Below are 15,628 nucleotides of genomic sequence, written 5' to 3' on the forward strand. Positions count from 1 at the left end.
AGACTAGAACAAAGAAATGAACGCCCAACCAAGCACTAGCAAGGTCTGAAATACATGAGAATAAGGTATAGGTATACTCGTTCTTTATTTTTCAATCCACCCCAGTCTCGCTACCAATCCCACGCTCAATCATCTTCGTAACGGATATTTGTTTTAAAATGAGCGCTGTGTATCACTAATATTGTGAGTAGAACACTTCATGCTATCTATTGAGGCTAGACTAAATATGTAATTGCAATTCATTTCATTGATTGATGCAATTTTAGGTATTCCTACTAGCAGAGGATGGTTTCGATCCATCGACCTCTGGTTAATGGGCCCAGCACGCTTCCGCTTCGCCACTCTGCTTAACAGTTACAAAATATAGATGCATCATGTAAACCCTAGCTCAATGCACATTGTTATTTTTTATGGTAAACAGCTTTAAATTGCCATCACGGCATCTGATGTGGGCAATACGTGTTGGGTAGTCCACACGTACTGCAGCAAGGGATTCTTGATTCTGATTTTAAATGCTATTTTAAGACTGAAACATTGAAAATAACTGATTATAGCAGAGGATGGTTTCGATCCATCGACCTCTGGTTTATGGGCCCAGCACGCTTCCGCTTCGCCACTCTGCTTAACAGTTCCAAAATATAGATGCATCATCTAAACCCTAGCTCAATGCACATTGTTATTTTTTATGGTAAACAGCTTTAAATTGCCATCACGGCATCTGATGTGGGCAATACGTGTTGGGTAGTCCACACGTACTGCAGCAAGGGATTCTTGATTCTGATTTTGAATGCTATTTTAAGACTGAAACATTGAAAATTACTGATTTTAGCAGAGGATGGTTTCGATCCATCGACCTCTGGGTTATGGGCCCAGCATTCCGCTGCGCCACTCTGCTTCAAATCACCCCAGACAGGACTCGAACCCACAATCCCTGGCTAAGGAGGCCAGGGCCTTATCCATTAGGCCACTGGGGCACACATGTGTCTACAACATGAGACTAGAACAAAGAAATGAACGACCAACCAAGCACTAGCAAGGTCTGAAATACATGAGAATAAGGTATAGGTATACCCGTTCTTTATTTTTCAATCCACCCCAGTCTCGCTACCAATCCCACGCTCAATCATCTTCGTAACGGATATTTGTTTTAAAATGATCGCTATGTATCACTAATATTGTGAGTAGAACACTTCATGCTATCTATTGAGGCTAGACTAAATATGTAATTGCCATTCATTTCATCGATTGATGCAATTTTAGGTATTCCTACTAGCAGAGGATGGTTTCGATCCATCGACCTCTGGGTTATGGGTCCAGCATGCTTCCGCTGCGCCACTCTGCTTAACAGTTACAAAATATAGATGCATCATCTAAACCCTAGCTCAATGCACATTGTTATTTTTTATGGTAAACAGCTTTAAATTGCCATCACGGCATCTGATGTGGGCAATACGTGTTGGCTAGTCCACACGTACTGCAGCAAGGGATTCTTGATTCTGATTTTAAATGCTATTCATTTTAAGACTGAAACATTGAAAATAACTGATTATAGCAGAGGATGGTTTCGATCCATCGACCTCTGGGTTATGGGCCCAGCACGCTTCCGCTGCGCCCCTCTGCTTCAAATCACCCCAGACGGGACTCGAACCCACAATCCCTGGCTTAGGAGGCCAGTGCCTTATCCATTGGGCCACTAGGGCACACATATGCCTACAACATGAGACTAGAACAAAGAAATGAACGCCCAACCAAGCACTAGCAAGGTCTGAAATACATGAGAATAAGGTATAGGTATACTCGTTCTTTATTTTTCAATCCACCCCAGTCTCGCTACCAATCCCACGCTCAATCATCTTCGTAACGGATATTTGTTTTAAAATGAGCGCTATGTATCACTAATATTGTGAGTAGAACACTTCATGCTATCTATTGAGGCTAGACTAAATATGTAATTGCAATTCATTTCATTGATTGATGCAATTTTAGGTATTCCTACTAGCAGAGGATGGTTTCGATCCATCGACCTCTGGTTAATGGGCCCAGCACGTTTCCGCTTCGCCACTCTGCTTAACAGTCAGAAAATATAGATGCATCATCTAAACCCTAGCTCAAAGCACATTGTTATTTTTTATGGTAAACAGCTTTAAATTGCCATCACGGCATCTGATGTGGGCAATACGTGTTGGGTAGTCCACACGTACTGCAGCAAGGGATTCTTGATTCTGATTTTAAATGCTATTCATTTTAAGACTGAAACATTGAAAATAACTGATTATAGCAGAGGATGGTTTCGATCCATCGACCTCTGGGTTATGGGCCCAGCACGCTTCCGCTGCGCCACTCTGCTTCAAATCACCCCAGACGGGACTCTAACCCACAATCCCTGGCTTAGGAGGCCAGTGCCTTATCCATTAGGCCACTGGGGCACACATGTGTCTACAACATGAGACTAGAACATAGAAATGAACGACCAACCAAGCACTAGCAAGGTCTGAAATACATGAGAATAAGGTATAGGTATACTCGTTCTTTATTTTTCAATCCACCCCAGTCTCGCTACCAATCCCACGCTCAATCACCTTCGTAACGGATATTTGTTTTAAAATGATCGCTATGTATCACTAATATTGTGAGTAGAACACTTCATGCTATCTATTGAGGCTAGACTAAATATGTAATTGCAATTCATTTCATTGATTAATGCAATTTTAGGTATTCCTACTAGCAGAGGATGGTTTCGATCCATCGACCTCTGGTTTATGGGCCCAGCACGCTTCCGCTTCGCCACTCTGCTTAACAGTTCCAAAATATAGATGCATCATCTAAACCCTAGCTCAATGCACATTGTTATTTTTTATGGTAAACAGCTTTAAATTGCCATCACGGCATCTGATGTGGGCAATACGTGTTGGGTAGTCCACACGTACTGCAGCAAGGGATTCTTGATTCTGATTTTAAATGCTATTCATTTTAAGACTGAAACATTGAAAATAACTGATTATAGCAGAGGATGGTTTCGATCCATCGACCTCTGGGTTATGGGCCCAGCACGCTTCCGCTGCGCCACTCTGCTTCAAATAACCCCAGACGGGACTCAAACCCACAATCCCTGGCTTGGGAGGCCAGTGCCTTATCCATTAGGCCACTGGGGCACACATGTGTTTACAACATGAGACTAGAACAAAGAAATGAACGACCAACCAAGCACTAGCAAGGTCTGAAATACATGAGAATAAGGTATAGGTATACTCGTTCTTTATTTTTCAATCCACCCCAGTCTCGCTATCAATCCCACGCTCAATCATCTTCGTAACGGATATTTGTTTTAAAATGATCGCTATGTATCGCTAATATTGTGAGTAGAACACTTCATGCTATCTATTGAGGCTAGACTAAATATGTTATTGCAATTCATTTCATTGATTGAAATAATTTTAGGTATTCCTACTAGCAGAGGATGGTTTCGATCCATCGACCTCTGGGTTATGGGCCCAGCACGCTTCCGCTGCCCCACTCTGCTTAACAGTTATAATATATAGATGCAACATCTAAACCCTGGCTCTTTGCGCATTGTTATTTTTTGTGGTAAACATCTTTAAATTGCCATCACGGCTTCTGATGTGGGCAATACGTGTCGGGTAGTCCACACGTACTGCAGCAAGGGATTCTTGATTCTGATTTTAAATGCTATTCATTTTAAGACTGAAACATTGAAAATAACTGATTATAGCAGAGGATGGTTTCGATCCATCGACCTCTGGGTTATGGGCCCAGCACGCTTCCGCTGCGCCCCTCTGCTTCAAATCACCCCAGACGGGACTCGAACCCACAATCCCTGGCTTAGGAGGCCAGTGCCTTATCCATTAGGCCACTAGGGCACACATGTGTCTACAACATGAGACTAGAACAAAGAAATGAACGCCCAACCAAGCACTAGCAAGGTCTGAAATACATGAGAATAAGGTATAGGTATACTCGTTCTTTATTTTTCAATCCACCCCAGTCTCGCTACCAATCCCACGCTCAATCATCTTCGTAACGGATATTTGTTTTAAAATGAGCGCTATGTATCACTAATATTGTGAGTAGAACACTTCATGCTATCTATTGAGGCTAGACTAAATATGTAATTGCAATTCATTTCATTGATTGATGCAATTTTAGATATTCCTACTAGCAGAGGATGGTTTCGATCCATCGACCTCTGGTTAATGGGCCCAGCACGCTTCCGCTTCGCCACTCTGCTTAACAGTCACAAAATATAGATGCATCATCTAAACCCTAGCTCAAAGCACATTGTTATTTTTTATGGTAAACAGCTTTAAATTGCCATCACGGCATCTGATGTGGGCAATACGTGTTGGGTAGTCCACACGTACTGCAGCAAGGGATTCTTGATTCTGATTTTAAATGCTATTCATTTTAAGACTGAAACATTGAAAATAACTGATTATAGCAGAGGATGGTTTCGATCCATCGACCTCTGGGTTATGGGCCCAGCACGCTTCCGCTGCGCCACTCTGCTTCAAATCACCCCAGACGGGACTCTAACCCACAATCCCTGGCTTTGGAGGCCAGTGCCATATCCATTAGGCCACTGGGGCACACATGTGTCTACAACATGAGACTAGAACATAGAAATGAACGACCAACCAAGCACTAGCAAGGTCTGAAATACATGAGAATAAGGTATAGGTATACTCGTTCTTTATTTTTCAATCCACCCCAGTCTCGCTACCAATCCCACGCTCAATCATCTTCGTAACGGATATTTGTTTTAAAATGATCGCTATGTATCACTAATATTGTGAGTAGAACACTTCATGCTATCTATTGAGGCTAGACTAAATATGTAATTGCAATTCATTGATTAATGCAATTTTAGGTATTCCTACTAGCAGAGGATGGTTTCGATCCATCGACCTCTGGTTTATGGGCCCAGCACGCTTCCGCTTCGCCACTCTGCTTAACAGTTCCAAAATATAGATGCATCATCTAAACCCTAGCTCAATGCACATTGTTATTTTTTATGGTAAACAGCTTTAAATTGCCATCACGGCATCTGATGTGGGCAATACGTGTTGGGTAGTCCACACGTACTGCAGCAAGGGATTCTTGATTCTGATTTTAAATGCTATTCATTTTAAGACTGAAACATTGAAAATAACTGATTATAGCAGAGGATGGTTTCGATCCATCGACCTCTGGGTTATGGGCCCAGCACGCTTCCGCTGCGCCACTCTGCTTCAAATCACCCCAGACGGGACTCAAACCCACAATCCCTGGCTTGGGAGGCCAGTGCCTTATCCATTAGACCACTGGGGCACACATGTGTCTACAACATGAGACTAGAACAAAGAAATGAACGCCCAACCAAGCACTAGCAAGGTCTGAAATACATGAGAATAAGGTATAGGTATACTCGTTCTTTATTTTTCAATCCACCCCAGTCTCGCTACCAATCCCACGCTCAATCATCTTCGTAACGGATATTTGTTTTAAAATGAGCGCTATGTATCACTAATATTGTGAGTAGAACACTTCATGCTATCTATTGAGGCTAGACTAAATATGTAATTGCAATTTATTTCATTGATTGATGCAATTTTAGGTATTCCTACTAGCAGAGGATGGTTTCGATCCATCGACCTCTGGTTAATGGGCCCAGCACGCTTCCGCTTCGCCACTCTGCTTAATAGTCCCAAAATATAGATGCATCATCTAAACCCTAGCTCAAAGCACATTGTTATTTTTTATGGTGAACAGCTTTAAATTGCCATCACGGCATCTGATGTGGGCAATACGTGTTGGGTAGTCCACACGTACTGCAGCAAGGGATTCTTGATTCTGATTTTAAATGCTATTCATTTTAAGACTGAAACATTGAAAATAACTGATTATAGCAGAGGATGGTTTCGATCCATCGACCTCTGGGTTATGGGCCCAGCACGCTTCCGCTGCGCCACTCTGCTTCAAATCACCCCAGACGGGACTCTAACCCACAATCCCTGGCTTAGGAGGCCAGTGCCTTATCCATTACGCCACTGGGGCACACATGTGTCTACAACATGAGACTAGAACATAGAAATGAACGACCAACCAAGCACTAGCAAGGTCTGAAATACATGAGAATAAGGTATAGGTATACTCGTTCTTTATTTTTCAATCCACCCCAGTCTCGCTACCAATCCCACGCTCAATCATCTTCGTAACGGATATTTGTTTTAAAATGATCGCTATGTATCACTAATATTGTGAGTAGAACACTTCATGCTATCTATTGAGGCTAGACTAAATATGTGATTGCAATTCATTGATTAATGCAATTTTAGGTAGTCCTACTAGCAGAGGATGGTTTCGATCCATCGACCTCTGGTTTATGGGCCCAGCACGCTTCCGCTTCGCCACTCTGCTTAACAGTTCCAAAATATAGATGCATCATCTAAACCCTAGCTCAATGCACATTGTTATTTTTTATGGTAAACAGCTTTAAATTGCCATCACGGCATCTGATGTGGGCAATACGTGTTGGGTAGTCCACACGTACTGCAGCAAGGGATTCTTGATTCTGATTTTAAATGCTATTCATTTTAAGACTGAAACATTGAAAATAACTGATTATAGCAGAGGATGGTTTCGATCCATCGACCTCTGGGTTATGGGCCCAGCACGCTTCCGCTTCGCCACTCTACTTCAAATCACCCCAGACCGGACTCGAACCCACAATCCCTGGCTTAGGAGGCCAGTGCCTTATCCATTAGGCCACTGGGGCACACATGTGTCTACAACATGAGACTAGAACATAGAAATGAACGACCAACCAAGCACTAGCAAGGTCTGAAATACATGAGAATAAGGTATAGGTATACTCGTTCTTTATTTTTCAATCCACCCCAGTCTAACTACCAATCCCACGCTCAATCATCTTCGTAACGGATATTTGTTTTAAAATGATCGCTATGTATCACTAATATTGTGAGTAGAACACTTCATGCTATCTATTGAGGCTAGACTAAATATGTTATTGCAATTCATTTCATTGATTGAAATAGTTTAAGGTATTCCTACTAGCAGAGGATGGTTTCGATCCATCGACCTGGGCCCAGCACGCTTCCGCTGCCCCACTCTGCTTAACAGTTATAATATATAGATGCAACATCTAAACCCTGGCTCTTTGCGCATTGTTATTTTTTGTGGTGAACATCTTTAAATTGCCATCACGGCTTCTGATGTGGGCAATACGTGTCGGGTAGTCCACACGTACTGCAGCAAGGGATTCTTGATTCTGATTTTAAATGCTATTCATTTTAAGACTGAAACATTGAAAATAACTGATTATAGCAGAGGATGGTTTCGATCCATCGACCTCTGGGTTATGGGCCCAGCACGCTTCCGCTGCGCCCCTCTGCTTCAAATCACCCCAGACGGGACTCGAACCCACAATCCCTGGCTTAGGAGGCCAGTGCCTTATCCATTAGGCCACTGGGGCACACATGTGTCTACAACATGAGACTAGAACATAGAAATGAACGACCAACCAAGCACTAGCAAGGTCTGAAATACATGAGAATAAGGTATAGGTATACTCGTTCTTTATTTTTCAATCCACCCCAGTCTAGCTACCAATCCCACGCTCAATCATCTTCGTAACGGATATTTGTTTTAAAATGATCGCTATGTATCACTAATATTGTGAGTAGAACACTTCATGCTATCTATTGAGGCTAGACTAAATATGTAATTGCAATTCATTTCATTGATTGAATGCAATTTAAGGTATTCCTACTAGCAGAGGATGGTTTCGATCCATCGACCTGGGCCCAGCACGCTTCCGCTGCCCCACTCTGCTTAACAGTTATAATATATAGATGCAACATCTAAACCCTGGCTCTTTGCGCATTGTTATTTTTTGTGGTGAACATCTTTAAATTGCCATCACGGCTTCTGATGTGGGCAATACGTGTCGGGTAGTCCACACGTACTGCAGCAAGGGATTCTTGATTCTGATTTTAAATGCTATTCATTTTAAGACTGAAACATTGAAAATAACTGATTATAGCAGAGGATGGTTTCGATCCATCGACCTCTGGGTTATGGGCCCAGCACGCTTCCGCTGCGCCCCTCTGCTTCAAATCACCCCAGACGGGACTCGAACCCAGAATCCCTTGCGTAGGAGGCCAGTGCCTTATCCACTAGGCCACTAGGGCACACATGTGTCTACAACATGAGACTAGAACAAAGAAATGAACGCCCAACCAAGCACTAGCAAGGTCTGAAATACATGAGAATAAGGTATAGGTATACTCGTTCTTTATTTTTCAATCCACCCCAGTCTCGCTACCAATCCCACGCTCAATCATCTTCGTAACGGATATTTGTTTTAAAATGAGCGCTATGTATCACTAATATTGTGAGTAGAACACTTCATGCTATCTATTGAGGCTAGACTAAATATGTAATTGCAATTCATTTCATTGATTGATGCAATTTTAGGTATTCCTACTAGCAGAGGATGGTTTCGATCCATCGACCTCTGGTTAATGGGCCCAGCCATCCTCTGCTTCCGCTTCGCCACTCTGCTTAACAGTCACAAAATATAGATGCATCATCTAAACCCTAGCTCAAAGCACATTGTTATTTTTTATGGTAAACAGCTTTAAATTGCCATCACGGCATCTGATGTGGGCAATACGTGTTGGGTAGTCCACACGTACTGCAGCAAGGGATTCTTGATTCTGATTTTAAATGCTATTCATTTTAAGACTGAAACATTGAAAATAACTGATTATAGCAGAGGATGGTTTCGATCCATCGACCTCTGGGTTATGGGCCCAGCACGCTTCCGCTGCGCCACTCTGCTTCAAATCACCCCAGACGGGACTCTAACCCACAATCCCTGGCTTAGGAGGCCAGTGCCTTATCCATTAGGCCACTGGGGCACACATGTGTCTACAACATGAGACTAGAACATAGAAATGAACGACCAACCAAGCACTAGCAAGGTCTGAAATACATGAGAATAAGGTATAGGTATACTCGTTCTTTATTTTTCAATCCACCCCAGTCTCGCTACCAATCCCACGCTCAATCGTCTTCGTAACGGATATTTGTTTTAAAATGTTCGCTATGTATCACTAATATTGTGAGTAGAACACTTCATGCTATCTATTGAGGCTAGACTAAATATGTAATTGCAATTCATTTCATTGATTGATGCAATTTTAGGTATCCCTACTAGCAGAAGACGGTTTCGATCCATCGACCTCTGGGTTATTGGCCCAGCACACTTCCGCTGCGCCACTCTGCTTAACAGTTGCAAAATATAGATGCATCATCTAAACCCTGGCTCTTTGCGCATTGTTATTTTTTGTGGTAACCATCTTTAAATTGCCATCACGGCTTCTGATGTGGGCAATACGTGTCGGGTAGTCCACACGTACTGCAGCAAGGGATTCTTGATTCTGATTTTAAATGCTATTCATTTTAAGACTGAAACATTGAAAATAACTGATTATACCAGAGGATGGTTTCGATCCATCGACCTCTGGGTTATGGGCCCAGCACGCTTCCGCTGCGCCCCTCTGCTTCAAATCACCCCAGACGGGACTCGAACCCAGAATCCCTGGCTTAGGAGGCCAGTGCCTTATCCACTAGGCCACTAGGGCACACATGTGTCTACAACATGAGACTAGAACAAAGAAATGAACGCCCAACCAAGCACTAGCAAGGTCTGAAATACATGAGAATAAGGTATAGGTATACTCGTTCTTTATTTTTCAATCCACCCCAGTCTCGCTACCAATCCCACGCTCAATCATCTTCGTAACGGATATTTGTTTTAAAATGAGCGCTATGTATCACTAATATTGTGAGTAGAACACTTCATGCTATCTATTGAGGCTAGACTAAATATGTAATTGCAATTCATTTCATTGATTGATGCAATTTTAGGTATTCCTACTAGCAGAGGATGGTTTCGATCCATCGACCTCTGGTTAATGGGCCCAGCACGCTTCCGCTTCGCCACTCAGCTTAACAGTCACAAAATATAGATGCATCATCTAAACCCTAGCTCAAAGCACATTGTTATTTTTTATGGTAAACAGCTTTAAATTGCCATCACGGCATCTGATGTGGGCAATACGTGTTGGGTAGTCCACACGTACTGCAGCAAGGGATTCTTGATTCTGATTTTAAATGCTATTCATTTTAAGACTGAAACATTGAAAATAACTGATTATAGCAGAGGATGGTTTCGATCCATCGACCTCTGGGTTATGGGCCCAGCACGCTTCCGCTGCGCCACTCTGCTTCAAATCACCCCAGACGGGACTCTAACCCACAATCCCTGGCTTAGGAGGCCAGTGCCTTATCCATTAGGCCACTGGGGCACACATGTGTCTACAACATGAGACTAGAACATAGAAATGAACGACCAACCAAGCACTAGCAAGGTCTGAAATACATGAGAATAAGGTATAGGTATACTCGTTCTTTATTTTTCAATCCACCCCAGTCTCGCTACCAATCCCACGCTCAATCATCTTCGTAACGGATATTTGTTTTAAAATGTTCGCTATGTATCACTAATATTGTGAGTAGAACACTTCATGCTATCTATTGAGGCTAGACTAAATATGTAATTGCAATTCATTTCATTGATTGATGCAATTTTAGGTATTCCTACTAGCAGAGGATGGTTTCGATCCATCGACCTCTGGTTTATGGGCCCAGCACGCTTCCGCTTCGCCACACTGCTTAACAGTTACAAAATATAGATGCATCATCTAAACCCTAGCTCAATGCACATTGTTATTTTTTATGGTAAACAGCTTTAAATTGCCATCACGGCATCTGATGTGGGCAATACGTGTTGGGTAGTCCACACGTACTGCAGCAAGGGATTCTTGATTCTGATTTTAAATGCTATTCATTTTAAGACTGAAACATTGAAAATAACTGATTATAGCAGAGGATGGTTTCGATCCATCGACCTCTGGGTTATGGGCCCAGCACGCTTCCGCTGCGCCACTCTGCTTCAAATCACCCCAGACGGGACTCGAACCCACAATCCCTGGCTTAGGAGGCCAGTGCCTTATCCATTAGGCCACTGGGGCACACATGTGTCTACAACATGAGACTAGAACATAGAAATGAACGACCAACCAAGCACTAGCAAGGTCTGAAATACATGAGAATAAGGTATAGGTATACTCGTTCTTTATTTTTCAATCCACCCCAGTCTCGCTACCAATCCCACGCTCAATCATCTTCGTAACGGATATTTGTTTTAAAATGATCGCTATGTATCACTAATATTGTGAGTAGAACACTTCATGCTATCTATTGAGGCTAGACTAAATATGTAATTGCAATTCATTTCATTGATTGATGCAATTTTAAGGTATTCCTACTAGCAGAGGATGGTTTCGATCCATCGACCTCTGGTTAATGGGCCCAGCACGCTTCCGCTGCGCCACTCTGCTTAACAGTCACAAAATATAGATGCATCATCTAAACCCTAGCTCAATTGCACATTGTTATTTTTTATGGTAAACAGCTTTAAATTGCCATCACGGCATCTGATGTGGGCAATACGTGTTGGGTAGTCCACACGTACTGCAGCAAGGGATTCTTGATTCTGATTTTAAATGCTATTCATTTTAAGACTGAAACATTGAAAATAACTGATTAATAGCAGAGGATGGTTTCGATCCATCGACCTCTGGGTTATGGGCCCAGCACGCTTGCCGCTGCGCCACTCTGCTTCAAATCACCCCAGACGGGACTCAAACCCACAATCCCTGGCTTAGGAGGCCAGTGCCTTATCCATTAGGCCACTGGGGCTCACATGTGTCTACAACATGAGACTAGAACAAAGAAATGAACGACCAACCAAGCACTAGCAAGGTCTGAAATACATGAGAATAAGGTATAGGTAGTACTCGTTCTTTATTTTTCAATCCACCCCAGTCTCGCTACCAATCCCACGCTCAATCATCTTCGTAACGGATATTTGTTTTAAAATGATTCGCTATGTATCACTAATATTGTGAGTAGAACACTTCATGCTATCTATTGAGGCTAGACTAAATATGTAATTGCAATTCATTTCATTGAATGATGCAATTTTAGGTATTCCTACTAGCAGAGGATGGTTTCGATCCATCGACCTCTGGTTTATGGACCCAGAACGCTTCCGCTTCGCCACTCTGCTTAACAGTCACAAAATATAGATGCATCATGTAAACCCTAGCTCAATGCACATTGTTATTTTTTATGGTAAACAGCTTTAAATTGCCATCACGGCATCTGATGTGGGCAATACGTGTTGGGTAGTCCACACGTACTGCAGCAAGGGATTCTTGATTCTGATTTTAAATGCTATTCATTTTAAGACTGAAACATTGAAAATAACTGATAATAGCAGAGGATGGTTTCGATCCATCGACCTCTGGGTTATGGGCCCAGCACGCTTCCGCTGCGCCACTCTGCTTCAAATCACCCCAGACAGGACTCAAACCCACAATCCCTGGCTTAGGAGGCCAGTGCCTTATCCATTAGGCCACTGGGGCACACATGTGTCTACAACATGAGACTAGAACAAAGAAATGAAAGACCAACCAAGCACTAGCAAGGTCTGAAATACATGAGAATAAGGTATAGGTGTACTCGTTCTTTATTTTTCAATCCACCCCAGTCTCGCTACCAATCCCACGCTCAATCATCTTTGTAACGGATATTTGTTTTAAAATGATTGCTATGTATCACTAATATTGTGAGTAGAACACTTCATGCTATCTATTGAGGCTAGACTAAATATGTAATTGCAATTCATTTCATTGAATGATGCAATTTTAGGTATTCCTACTAGCAGAGGATGGTTTCGATCCATCGACCTCTGGTTTATGGACCCAGAACGCTTCCGCTTAATTGCAATTCATTTCATTGATTGATGCAATTTTAGGTATCCCTACTAGCAGAGGATGGTTTCGATCCATCGACCTCTGGGTTATGGGCCCAGCACACTTCCGCTGCGCCACTCTGCTTAACAGTTACAAAATATAGATGCATCATCTAAACCCTAGCTCAATGCACATTGTTATTTTTTATGGTAAACAGCTTTAAATTGCCATCACGGCATCTGATGTGGGCAATACGTGTTGGCTAGTCCACACGTACTGCAGCAAGGGATTCTTGATTCTGATTTTAAATACTATTCATTTTAAGACTGAAACATTGAAAATAACTGATTATAGCCGAGGATGGTTTCGATCCATCGACCTCTGGGTTATGAGCCCAGCACTCTTCCGCTGCGCCACTCTCCTTCAAATCACCCCAGACGGGACTCAAACCCACAATCCCTGGCTTAGGAGGCCAGTGCCTTATCCATTAGGCCACTGGGGCACACATGTGTCTACAACATGAGACTAGAACATAGAAATGAACGACCAACCAAGCACTAGCAAGGTCTGAAATACATGAGAATAAGGTATAGGTATACTCGTTCTTTATTTTTCAATCCACCCCAGTCTCGCTACCAATCCCACGCTCAATCATCTTCGTAACGGATATTTGTTTTAAAATGTTCGCTATGTATCACTAATATTGTGAGTAGAACACTTCATGCTATCTATTGAGGCTAGACTAAATATGTAATTGCAATTCATTTCATTGATTGATGCAATTTTAGGTATTCCTACTAGCAGAGGATGGTTTCGATCCATCGACCTCTGGGTTATGGGCCCAGCACACTTCCGCTGCGCCACTCTGCTTAACAGTTACAAAATATAGATGCATCATCTAAACCCCAGCTCAATGCACATTGTTATTTTTTATGGTAAACAGCTTTAAATTGCCATCACGGCATCTGATGTGGGCAATACGTGTTGGCTAGTCCACACGTACTGCAGCAAGGGATTCTTGATTCTGATTTTAAATGCTATTCATTTTAAGACTGAAACATTGAAAATAACTGATTATAGCCGAGGATGGTTTCGATCCATCGACCTCTGGGTTATGGGCCCAGCACTCTTCCGCTGCGCCACTCTCCTTCAAATCACCCCAGACAGGACTCGAACCCACAATCCCTGGCTTAGGAGGCCAGCGCCTTATCCATTAGGCCACTGGGGCACACATGTGTCTACAACATGAGACTAGAACATAGAAATGAACGACCAACCAAGCACTAGCAAGGTCTGAAATACATGAGAATAAGGTATAGGTAATGTAGAATGTTGGTGTATTTTAGTGTCTCTCTCATCCTTCACATTTCTAGTCTAGGAACAGGCCAGGGCCTCTCATACTGATACAAGGTGTTATCCTTAACATTCTGCCATTGTTATGTCTCAACAAGGTTGAACCGACCTGGTCCTCCGGGACATGGCCAGGGCCAGATACCTTATCAAGGCTGAGAGTGCGTCTGTTCACGTGTTATTCCTGTATCCCCTTTTTGTATAATACTCGCCCCAACCCTTTGGTTCGAGGAGAAGAGGGTTTCGACAGCCGAGGAACAAGTCATCGACCACCGGGTCCACTATAGATTATTCAACCTAAGTCTGTATCTCGCTGTACATCCTGGAATAAACCATCTATTCAACCCTCTAATCCAACCTGTCAAGCTGCTTTGATTTCGACTTCAAGAATTACTACTACGACTGAAAATACACAACGCAGAGTCTGTCCGAACAGTTTAGAAATAAGCTGAAATCTAACATTTGGTGCCGTGACACCGTCTTGAAGAGAGAGGTGTCAGGGTGTGGGTGTCTCCCTGTGTTTTTCCCTCCTGTGTTGATTACTGTTCCCTCCCCTAATGTGTCTCAGCTGTTCCTCGTTGTGTTTGTTATTTAAGCCCTCGTCTTTCCTTTGTTCGGTGTGCTGTCATTGTGGTTTGTGTGTGGTTTGCTGTGGTTAGTGTTGGTTGTAGTCCTGCGTGTAGTCCTGCGTGTTCCGTGTTCCTTGTTCCCTTTCGAGTTCCCTGTTGTCTCCCGAGTTCCGAGTTGTCTCCCGAGTTCCCCGATACCTGTGCCTTAGCCTTTAGGCCTGAATAAAGTGCCGTTTACCCTCAATACCGTCTGCGTTTGGGTCCTACCTGCCTGCCTGCACCTCCAGCTCCCCTTAACAGAATGACAGCACCGTCACGATGGGACCCAGCGGACGCGCAATTTGACCGTAAGTTGGAGGATTTGATAGCCAAAATAAATAAGACAATGGACCCAGCGGACGATCAAGTTAGCCGTGAGTGGGAGGATTTATTTATTATGAAGGCAATAGATCGCTGGGAGAGTTTGGGGTACCACCCGGTTCCTCCTGGCACTCCAGCTCCCGCACTGACTCCGGTCCCCGAGCCCTGTCCGGTTCCTGAGCCCGCTCCTCGCCTTCCAGAGGGGGACCGGCCTCTTCGCCTGCTTGAGGTGGTCCGCCCTCCGCTCCTGCCTGAGGGGGCCCGCCCCCTGCTCCTTCCAGAGGGGGACCGGCCTCCGCTCCTGCCTGAGGGGGCCCGCCCCCTGCTCCTTCCAGAGGGGGACCGGCCTCTGCTCCTGCCGGAGGGGGTCCGCCCTCCAGACCGTCCAGGGGAGGCACGCCCTCCGTTCCTACCTGGCCTTCTACCAGAGGGGACCCGCCCTCT

At 43.6% G+C, this 15,628-nt stretch overlaps 25 non-coding genes across 25 annotated transcripts; all 25 read right to left on the bottom strand.

Moving 5' to 3' along the window:
- Nucleotides 1-1,627: 1,627 nt before the first annotated feature.
- On the bottom strand, nucleotides 1,628-1,700 carry trnar-ccu (transfer RNA arginine (anticodon CCU)). Its single transcript has one exon. It is a non-coding gene; the product is annotated as a tRNA-Arg (tRNA).
- Nucleotides 1,701-2,275: 575 nt separating this feature from the next.
- On the bottom strand, nucleotides 2,276-2,347 carry trnam-cau (transfer RNA methionine (anticodon CAU)). The gene has a single exon. It is a non-coding gene; the product is annotated as a tRNA-Met (tRNA).
- Nucleotides 2,348-2,353: 6 nt separating this feature from the next.
- On the bottom strand, nucleotides 2,354-2,426 carry trnar-ccu (transfer RNA arginine (anticodon CCU)). The gene has a single exon. It is a non-coding gene; the product is annotated as a tRNA-Arg (tRNA).
- A 575-nt stretch (nucleotides 2,427-3,001) lies between these two features.
- On the bottom strand, nucleotides 3,002-3,073 carry trnam-cau (transfer RNA methionine (anticodon CAU)). Its single transcript has one exon. It is a non-coding gene; the product is annotated as a tRNA-Met (tRNA).
- Nucleotides 3,074-3,079: 6 nt separating this feature from the next.
- Nucleotides 3,080-3,152, bottom strand: trnag-ccc (transfer RNA glycine (anticodon CCC)). Its single transcript has one exon. It is a non-coding gene; the product is annotated as a tRNA-Gly (tRNA).
- Nucleotides 3,153-3,805: 653 nt separating this feature from the next.
- On the bottom strand, nucleotides 3,806-3,878 carry trnar-ccu (transfer RNA arginine (anticodon CCU)). Its single transcript has one exon. It is a non-coding gene; the product is annotated as a tRNA-Arg (tRNA).
- Nucleotides 3,879-4,453: 575 nt separating this feature from the next.
- trnam-cau (transfer RNA methionine (anticodon CAU)) lies at nucleotides 4,454-4,525 on the bottom strand. Its single transcript has one exon. It is a non-coding gene; the product is annotated as a tRNA-Met (tRNA).
- Nucleotides 4,526-4,531: 6 nt separating this feature from the next.
- On the bottom strand, nucleotides 4,532-4,604 carry trnaw-cca (transfer RNA tryptophan (anticodon CCA)). The gene has a single exon. It is a non-coding gene; the product is annotated as a tRNA-Trp (tRNA).
- Nucleotides 4,605-5,174: 570 nt separating this feature from the next.
- Nucleotides 5,175-5,246, bottom strand: trnam-cau (transfer RNA methionine (anticodon CAU)). Its single transcript has one exon. It is a non-coding gene; the product is annotated as a tRNA-Met (tRNA).
- Nucleotides 5,247-5,252: 6 nt separating this feature from the next.
- trnag-ccc (transfer RNA glycine (anticodon CCC)) lies at nucleotides 5,253-5,325 on the bottom strand. Its single transcript has one exon. It is a non-coding gene; the product is annotated as a tRNA-Gly (tRNA).
- Nucleotides 5,326-5,900: 575 nt separating this feature from the next.
- trnam-cau (transfer RNA methionine (anticodon CAU)) lies at nucleotides 5,901-5,972 on the bottom strand. Its single transcript has one exon. It is a non-coding gene; the product is annotated as a tRNA-Met (tRNA).
- Nucleotides 5,973-6,699: 727 nt separating this feature from the next.
- On the bottom strand, nucleotides 6,700-6,772 carry trnar-ccu (transfer RNA arginine (anticodon CCU)). Its single transcript has one exon. It is a non-coding gene; the product is annotated as a tRNA-Arg (tRNA).
- A 644-nt stretch (nucleotides 6,773-7,416) lies between these two features.
- Nucleotides 7,417-7,489, bottom strand: trnar-ccu (transfer RNA arginine (anticodon CCU)). Its single transcript has one exon. It is a non-coding gene; the product is annotated as a tRNA-Arg (tRNA).
- A 645-nt stretch (nucleotides 7,490-8,134) lies between these two features.
- trnar-ccu (transfer RNA arginine (anticodon CCU)) lies at nucleotides 8,135-8,207 on the bottom strand. Its single transcript has one exon. It is a non-coding gene; the product is annotated as a tRNA-Arg (tRNA).
- Nucleotides 8,208-8,788: 581 nt separating this feature from the next.
- Nucleotides 8,789-8,860, bottom strand: trnam-cau (transfer RNA methionine (anticodon CAU)). The gene has a single exon. It is a non-coding gene; the product is annotated as a tRNA-Met (tRNA).
- A 6-nt stretch (nucleotides 8,861-8,866) lies between these two features.
- trnar-ccu (transfer RNA arginine (anticodon CCU)) lies at nucleotides 8,867-8,939 on the bottom strand. Its single transcript has one exon. It is a non-coding gene; the product is annotated as a tRNA-Arg (tRNA).
- Nucleotides 8,940-9,592: 653 nt separating this feature from the next.
- Nucleotides 9,593-9,665, bottom strand: trnar-ccu (transfer RNA arginine (anticodon CCU)). Its single transcript has one exon. It is a non-coding gene; the product is annotated as a tRNA-Arg (tRNA).
- A 575-nt stretch (nucleotides 9,666-10,240) lies between these two features.
- On the bottom strand, nucleotides 10,241-10,312 carry trnam-cau (transfer RNA methionine (anticodon CAU)). The gene has a single exon. It is a non-coding gene; the product is annotated as a tRNA-Met (tRNA).
- Nucleotides 10,313-10,318: 6 nt separating this feature from the next.
- On the bottom strand, nucleotides 10,319-10,391 carry trnar-ccu (transfer RNA arginine (anticodon CCU)). Its single transcript has one exon. It is a non-coding gene; the product is annotated as a tRNA-Arg (tRNA).
- A 575-nt stretch (nucleotides 10,392-10,966) lies between these two features.
- Nucleotides 10,967-11,038, bottom strand: trnam-cau (transfer RNA methionine (anticodon CAU)). Its single transcript has one exon. It is a non-coding gene; the product is annotated as a tRNA-Met (tRNA).
- A 6-nt stretch (nucleotides 11,039-11,044) lies between these two features.
- On the bottom strand, nucleotides 11,045-11,117 carry trnar-ccu (transfer RNA arginine (anticodon CCU)). Its single transcript has one exon. It is a non-coding gene; the product is annotated as a tRNA-Arg (tRNA).
- Nucleotides 11,118-11,774: 657 nt separating this feature from the next.
- trnar-ccu (transfer RNA arginine (anticodon CCU)) lies at nucleotides 11,775-11,847 on the bottom strand. Its single transcript has one exon. It is a non-coding gene; the product is annotated as a tRNA-Arg (tRNA).
- Nucleotides 11,848-12,424: 577 nt separating this feature from the next.
- Nucleotides 12,425-12,496, bottom strand: trnam-cau (transfer RNA methionine (anticodon CAU)). Its single transcript has one exon. It is a non-coding gene; the product is annotated as a tRNA-Met (tRNA).
- Nucleotides 12,497-13,334: 838 nt separating this feature from the next.
- Nucleotides 13,335-13,407, bottom strand: trnar-ccu (transfer RNA arginine (anticodon CCU)). The gene has a single exon. It is a non-coding gene; the product is annotated as a tRNA-Arg (tRNA).
- Nucleotides 13,408-14,060: 653 nt separating this feature from the next.
- Nucleotides 14,061-14,133, bottom strand: trnar-ccu (transfer RNA arginine (anticodon CCU)). Its single transcript has one exon. It is a non-coding gene; the product is annotated as a tRNA-Arg (tRNA).
- Between the last annotated feature and the right edge of the window lie 1,495 nt (nucleotides 14,134-15,628).

The sequence above is a fragment of the Gadus morhua genome, chromosome 6 (genome assembly GCF_902167405.1).
Source record: "Gadus morhua chromosome 6, gadMor3.0, whole genome shotgun sequence".
Taxonomy (NCBI): Eukaryota; Metazoa; Chordata; class Actinopteri; order Gadiformes; family Gadidae; genus Gadus; species Gadus morhua.